The 7,519-nt window shown below is 40.6% G+C and overlaps 1 long non-coding RNA gene across 1 annotated transcript in view; it reads left to right on the top strand.

The window, feature by feature from the left end:
• The window catches only part of LOC122561726, a 96,547-nt gene that overhangs the window by 8,333 nt on the left and 80,695 nt on the right, over nt 1-7,519 (top strand). Inside the window, exons 2-3 of the long non-coding RNA XR_006315092.1 lie at nt 5,628-5,697; nt 7,153-7,286. This is a non-coding gene — a long non-coding RNA (uncharacterized LOC122561726). The remainder of the gene's footprint in view (nt 1-5,627; nt 5,698-7,152; nt 7,287-7,519) is intronic.

Raw genomic sequence — 7,519 nt, 5'->3', positions numbered from 1 at the left:
GGGGGGGGAGAAAGTAGCATAGAGTACTCCACCCTCTCCTCCCTGACCTATCACCTTCATCTCCTCCCCACTCACCTATTGTACTCTATGCTACTTTCTCTCCACCCCCACCCTCCTCTAGCTTATCTCTCCACGCTTCAGGCTCTCTGCCTTTATTCCTGATGAAGGGCTTTTGCCCGAAACGTCGATTTTGCTGCTCGTCGGATACTGCCTGAATTGCTGTGCTCGTCCAGCATCACTGATCCAGAATCTGGTTTCCAGCATCTGCAGTCATTGTTTTTACCATGTGGGAAACACTACCTAAATAGTGTTTCAGTTTAAGCAACCACCCAAATATATTTCTTCACTTACCCAGCTGTCCCGTAACCGTTCCTGCTCAGTGTGCAGTCTACCTATTCACTATGTAAGTTTTTATTGGATTAATTTACCTTCCCAGCTGCTCCCTGATCCTCGCTCTCACCGCTTCCGCTGCAAAAATGGAGGCCGCTGACTCGCAAGATCCCTGAAAGATATGGCTTGGCTATATCGCCATTTCCAAGGCTGATCCTTTTCTTAAAGAGTTAATGCAAAGGTGCCAGGATGGAGGATTATTATGAACTTTGCATAATAATTCACCAGACCAAGGAAAGACCTGAGCTCCAGTATAGACATGGAAGCCAGAGCACCTTTGGTTCCCTCACTTTACCATCCAAAGGGTGTAAAACAATCTTATCGACTCTGCAGCCCAAGTAGATCACTTGCCTGGAATATACATATTTTCCTTTTTAGGTGTACACGCAAATGTGAGAAACATCTGAGGACTATGTCTAAGTTCTCTCAGTGCTCCTTATTGGTCTTCCCTGTTATTTGCATGTTATCTAGGTAAATAGCGACCTGAGTAGACCTTGTAAAATGTTCTCCATCATCCACTGAAAAATTGCACAAGCTGATGATACCCCAAATGGCAGTCTCATATATTTGTACAAAAGAGATATTAATAGCAGCATACTTCTGGTAATCCACATCTAATTGCAATTGCAAATACACATGGCTATGTCCACTTTTGTGAAGGATAGCCCCCCTGTCAGCTTTGTCTATAAATCTTCTGTGTAAGGAATTGGGTATTTATCCAGCTGTGAAAAATAATTTAGCATTTGTTTAAAATCCCCACAAAGGCAAACTGACCCATCCTGCTTCCCCGATCAGGGTGACCTCATTACAATCACCACAATACTGTAGGAAAGATTTTCTTACACTTGAAGAGGTTCAGAAAAGATTTACAAGGATGTTGTCAGAACCGGAGGATTGAGTTATAGGGAGAAGCTGAATAGGCAGGGGCTATCTTCCCTAGAGTGTTGGAGGCTAAGAGGTGACCTTATCAAGGCTGAAAAATCATGAGGGGCATAGATAGGGCGGATAGCCAGGGTCTTTTTTCCAGGGTAGGCAAGTCCAAACCAGAGGGATAGGCTAAGGTGAGAGGAGAAAGATTTAAAAGGGACCTAAGGGGCACCTTTTTCACACAGAGGGTGGTGCGTGTATGGGACAAGCTGCCAGAGGAAGTGGTGGAGGCTGGTACAGTTACAACATTTAAAAGACATCCAGATGGGGCCATGAATAGGAGGGGTTCAGACAGATATGGGCCAAGTGCTGGCAAATGGGAATAGATTTGGACACCTGGTCGCCATGGATGATTTGGATCAGAGGTTCTGTTTCTGTGCTGTATAACTGTATGACTGTGAGCTTGCTTGTACTCTGGGCATCTCTTTGATGATTCGGAATGAGCAGCAAATGTGGAGGATTGTTTCTGACTTGTAGCATTTGGAGCGGTGAGCAGCTGGGCATTAAGTATGGCATGTGAGCTGTTTAAGCTCAGATCCCTGTAGCAATGAGATTCTCTGAGATGAGATTCCATGTCTGCATAATTAATGAGGTGGAAAATGAAAGTTAAGATAAGAGAATTCACCCTGAACCCCATGGAAGAGTGGATATCATGAACTCATTCAGCATCATGTCTTACAGTGAGTGTGAAAACTGACCAAAATATTTTTTCATACTTACTATCTTAACGTTGATCATTACTGAATGTGTAAACAGGATCTGTTTGATGGCTCAGGCTTACAAAACTGAAAAACTTCTCTTAGCTGTTTTGTATTTATTCTGCAATGTTTGTGTAATGAGAAAATATACACTGCGACCTACGAAAATAAATGCAGTGTCAAAGTATTCACAAGGGTCAAAAGATTAGACCTGCAAGAAACGTTAGTCTGTTATAGCTCTGAACAAAATCAAATTGTTTATGCTCCCTGCTTCAAACCAGGATCCCAGGATCATGCCCCTTTTAAAGTAAGTGATTATTACCTGCTATTTTTTTGACATGTCTGACTGTGTAACATTGAAAAATGCTTGTCCATTTTTGCTGAGTTAAGGTCAAATTTGCAACAGTGATACTATATCAGCCCAGGTTTCTATTATTAATCAGACTATTCTTTTTGGAGCTAAGTGGGAAATTAGAGACCTAGTTTTCTGTCTGTGCCATGCAGTTATTATCTGTCTTCATTTCATTAGGCCCTACTGATGTTACTGGCATAATATTGTTGTAACAACATGTGATATACTAAACCAGCTTGATTTTATGGGATGGAAATGGAGCTAGTAAATCAGGTAGAAACCTGCAAACTGGCTAAAATAAAAGAATCTCTATTTATGTCAGGATAATAGATTGTCAACCTCAGTCAATAACAAGAGCTGGGAGTGAAATTTATGTGGACTAATGACAACGGGGCTTGGGTGTGGGGATGTTGGAGTGGTGCAGCAGGAAAACAGGAGAAAGCATATTGGGATGGCTCATAGACGGATTCCCATAGGGTCATTTTCCATGGATGGGCTAGGAAGTGAATTGAGGTGGGCTGTCAACTTGCAAGTTCTAGGCCTCCTCCACTGCTAAATCCAAGCCACCTAACAAGTGGAGGAAGAACGCCTCATCTTGAGCCTTGGGATCTTTCAACCAAACGGCATCAGCATCAACTTCACTAGTTTCCAAATCTCCCCTCCCCCCACCTCATCCCAGATCCAACCCTCCAACTCGGCATCGTCCTCTTGACCTACCCCACTTGTCTGTCTTCCTTCCCACCTATCTGTTCCACCCTTCTAACAATTACCTCTTGTCTATCACCTATCACCTATCACCTTCTCAGCTCATCACACTTTTTAAAAATCTTTTTTGGGAGGTTACATAATAAAAAGAATTTAAACTGTTTTACTGAAATAAACACTAATTAAATATCATATTTTGTTTCTAAATTTCATGCATACAAATTGAGAGCATCATATTGACATTTTGTGATCCATTATACTTAATGTTCATTCTTTAACCTCTACACCTCCCCCACCTGATAACAGAGTAACTGGTTAGAAGGATATGCCAATTTATTTTCTGCCTTCACCTTGCCAGTTGTACTTTTAAATTACAGGCAACAAAAAGACTCACCCAAGCTGATGGGTTCCTCTGTACAAATACAGATTGGATTCTGATATCATCATTGGAGCTCAACCTGCTGCTTTTAATTTGTGTCCTCAGTTAGGGAACAATGGAATAATAGGAGGAAGGTAGAACCATAGAGTCATAGAGATGTACAGCACAGAAGACGATCCTTTGGTCCAAGTTGTCCATGCCGACCAGATATCTTAAATTAATCTAGTCCCATTTGCCAGTATTTGATCCACATCCCTCAAAACCTTTCCTAGTCACATACCAATCCAGATGTCTTTTAAATGTTGTTATCGTACTAGCCTCCATCACGTCCTCTAGCAGCTCATTCCATACACATATTACCCTCTGCATGAAAAAAAAAGTTGCCTCATAGGTCACTTTCACCCTAAACCTATGTCTTCTAGTTCTGGACTCCTCCACCCCAGGTAAAGACTTTGGCCCTCATGACTTAATAAACCTCTATAAGGTTATCCCTCAGCCTCCGACTCTCCAGGCAAAACAGCCCCAGCCTATTCAGCCTCCCCCTATAGTTAAAACCCTCCAATCCTGGCAACATCCTTGTAAATCATTTCTGAACCCTTTCAGGTTTAACAACATCCTTCCGATAGGAGGGAGAACAGAATTGCACTCAATACTCCAAAAGTGGCTGAAACAGTGTCCTGTACAGCCGTAACATGACTTCCCAACTCCTATACTTAATGCACTCACTAATAAAGGCAAGCATGCCAAACACTTTCTTCACTATTCTTTGTACCTGCGACACCATTTCCAAGGAAATATGAGCCTTTACTCCAAGGTCTCTTTATTCAGCAACACTCCCCAGGACCTTACTGTGTATACGTGTACAAGTGTATATGTCCTGCCCTGATTTGCCTTTCCAAAATGCAGCACCTCATGTTTATCTAAATTAAACTCCACCTGCATTCCTCAACCCCTTGGCCCATCTAATCAAGATCCTGTTGTATTCTGAGACAGCCTTCACTGTCCACTACACCTCCAATTTTAGTGCCATCTGCAAACTTCTCATACCTCCTGTGTTCACAGCCAAATCATTTTTATAAATGACAAAAAGCAGTAGACCCAGAACCAACCCTTCTAAACCCTTGCTGTTCATATACTAATCCAGGTGCCTTTTAAATGTTGTAATTGTACCAGACTCCACCACTTCCTCTTCCTCTGGCAGCTCACTCCATACATGAAAAAGTTGCCCCTTAGGTCCGTTTTAAGTCTTTCCCCTCTCACTTTAAACCTATGACATCTGGTTTTGGAATCCTCAACCCTGGAGAAAAGACTTTGTTTACCCCTCATGATTTTATAAACCTCTATAAGGTTACCCATTAACCTTCGAAGCTCCAGGGAAGACAGCCTCAGTGAATTCATCCTCTTCCTAAAGGTCAAATCTTCCAATCCTGGCAACGTTGTTCTAAATCTTTTCTGAACCCTTTTAAGTTTCACAATGTCCTTCCTATAGCAGGGAGACCAGAAGTGCGCTTTAAAAAGCCGCTTAGTTGCTCCCGACTGTGAGCTCCCACACACAGCTTTCTCCAAGGTCAGCTGTGAATTTCACTGTTCATTTATTTTTCTTAGAACAAACTCCAATGTCCACATATACTTGCAACCAGGCAGGAAAGGCAGCAGTTGTGCAGGTTACTGCTGGGTCAGACAGCAGAGTAAGTTTCTTTCTCCTTTTGAATCACTACCCATGTGGTCACTGCCTTTGTCTGATTTTTTTTAAAAGTGCCATTGTTTTGATTTCTTTCCCCTAAAGTTCCAAAACAATGCAATTTATGAAACAGTAATTACTGCTTCTAGAATTTACAAAATCACCTCCAACCCTGAAAATTTAGCTACAACTCTTTCCTGCCGTCCATCTTGCACTAGCCAGAATCCTTTGCAAAATCTTTCTGTTTATTATGTATTCACTAGCTTTGTTTACCTTCCCCAAATGCATAACCTTCTCCAGCTTAAAAACCATTTGCCACTTTTCCACCCACTCATCCAATCCATTGATTCAACTCTGCAATTGAAAGCCATCCTCTTCACTAATAATGCTGGAAAAAAGCCTTTTAATAATGGTTTTGCAGAATATTGTTTTGCAGCACAAACATATTTCTAATGCATATTTCAATAATTGTCCCTTTGTTGTTAAATCACACAGGACATATCAGAACTCCACCATGATATATAAGGATATAATGTAAAATGATTCTTGATTTCGTAAGGATTTGGTATGACGCTTTTTTTTAAAGAAAATTGATGTTGCATTCATTGGATAATGGAATGTGTTGACTGTTTAGTGTTTAGCCATTAAGTTTTAAGGATTTTTGAAAACAAATCCATAAATTATGCATTATATTTGACATGCAGAAAGTGGTTGATCATATTTAAATAATGTCAACAAAATAATGTGAATTATTCACTGAACTAGATCAGCTTTTGCTTGAGGCATACAGCAGTTTTTCTAACTGCACATAAAGCACTGGAAATTAAAAGTAATTATAGATCTGTTGGAAACTGGTGACAGAGCTTTTGTAAGCACAAGCTGGGCATGAATATGTAACATGATGTTTTATTTTTCCCTGTTGACTCCATTGAGAATACTTAACAGGGAGCATAAATTGCGTTGTACATATTTCGAGTCACAAAGCCAAGGTGAATTATGGTCAATAGCATAAGAGGATATTGTTTATGACCAATGTGTTTATTTAGATCTTAAGTGAATTAAGTGCTTCAAAATAAAATGTTGATAAAAAGATTTAAGTTAAACCAATGGATCTCTTCATGCGATGTATGTCTTAAACAGTGCTGTCAAAATATAGAAGATGACTTGGAATGCATTTATGGTGATTTACAAATATCATTGAAGATCTGTAAATGAGGCATGGTAAAGTAATATTATGCACAGTTCTAATCCATATTGAAGCTGTTGGAAATTAGAATTGTTCTCTTCAAGATTTTTTTGCGATAGATTGCTTTAAGTGTTTTAATGGTGTTTATTCTCTCTATATAAATATCTTTTACCTGTAGTAGTGCTATTACTGTATTTTTAAGTATAGCTGTTATCAAACCATGTTGTTGCTAAGTCTGCTGAAAAATTGGGACCAACCATTCTAATGGATTGAGATCAGACCCTGCTTGGGGGGCTCTCCTCTCAGCAAATCTCAATCTTTAAAAAAAAGATTTGCTCAAGGATGTGGACTTTGCTGGCTGGGCCAGCATTTATTGCCTATCCCTGACTGTTCTTGAAAAGGTGGTGGTGAGTTGCCTTCTTGAATTGCTGCAGTCCATTTGGTGTAGGTAGATGCACAATGCTGTCAGGGAAAGAGTTCCACAATTTTAACCTAGTGAGGCCGAAGGGTTAGTGAGGAGAAAGTGAGGCCTGCAGATGCTGGAGATCAAAGTTGAAACTTTATTGCTGGAACAGCACAGCAGGTCAGGCAGCATCCAGGGAACAGGAGATTCGACGTTTCAGGCACAGGCCCTTCTTCAGGAATGAATCTTTCTGAAGGCCGAAGGGTTAGTGATATTTGTACAAATCAGTTTGGTGAGTGGCTTGCAGGGGAATTTGCAGATAATGGTATTTCTGTGTATCTACTGTCCTTGTCTCTCCAAATAGTATTGCTTATGAGTTTGGAAGTTGTTACTTAAGGATCCTTTGTGAATTTTTGCATTGCATAATATAGATGGTCCACATACTGTAACTGAGTATTGGTGATGGAGGGAATCAACCTTTGTGGATGTGGTGCTAATGAAGCAGTCTGCTTTGTCCTGGATGATGTCTAACTTCTTGAGTGCTTTTGGAGCAGCACTCGTTCAGGTAAATAAGGAATATTCCATTGCACTCCTGATTTGTGCCTTATAGATAGTGGGTACACTTTGTGGAATTAAGACCTAAGTTATACACTGCAGGATTTACATGGCTATGTCCAGTTCAATTTCTGATCAATGGTAACCTACAGGATGCTGATAGTTGAGGATTCAGCAATGCAAGTGCCATGCATTCCAAGGAATGATGGTTTGACTCCCCTGTTGGTCATGATTTGACACTTG

This window comes from Chiloscyllium plagiosum, chromosome 23 (genome assembly GCF_004010195.1).
Source record: "Chiloscyllium plagiosum isolate BGI_BamShark_2017 chromosome 23, ASM401019v2, whole genome shotgun sequence".
NCBI classification, from domain to species: Eukaryota; Metazoa; Chordata; class Chondrichthyes; order Orectolobiformes; family Hemiscylliidae; genus Chiloscyllium; species Chiloscyllium plagiosum.
This window is presented reverse-complemented; position numbering and strand designations above follow the sequence as displayed.